Source organism: Trypanosoma grayi (genome assembly GCF_000691245.1).
Source record: "Trypanosoma grayi strain ANR4 Tgr_580_V1, whole genome shotgun sequence".
NCBI classification, from domain to species: Eukaryota; Euglenozoa; class Kinetoplastea; order Trypanosomatida; family Trypanosomatidae; genus Trypanosoma; species Trypanosoma grayi.
The window spans coordinates 10641-11079 of NW_008826199.1; positions in this window are offsets into that span (position 1 = coordinate 10641).

Genomic DNA, 439 nt, shown 5'->3' on the forward strand with positions numbered 1-439 from the left:
GGCGGGGGGGGGGGGGGGGGGCACTCCATGCATACGACAAAGCGCTCGCCTCCCTCTCTCCGTTGCTATTTCCGCACACCGCCGCCAAATGTGGCAATAATAATAACAAACACAAAACAAAACAAAAAAAGAAGCAGCGGCGGAATTGGTGCGGCGTCACATACAAATACATCCGTGTCTGGCTGCAGCTGCGGCAGCGGCAGAACGCACTCTGGCGCCGCAGCCCGCGAGACACTACGCGTAAGGGCTCACTCCCTTCGGGGGAAAGAAAAACAAAAAAAGAAAAACCCAAGAAGAACCGCAGAGCCGGAAGGAGAGGTGGGAGAGGAAAACAGACATGAACATCAGCCTCCATCCCTCGCAGTCAATTGTTTTTTTTTTTGCCTTTCGCCGTTGTTCCTTTCCCTCCTCGTCTCGCCCGGTCGCCCCTGCCTTTCTA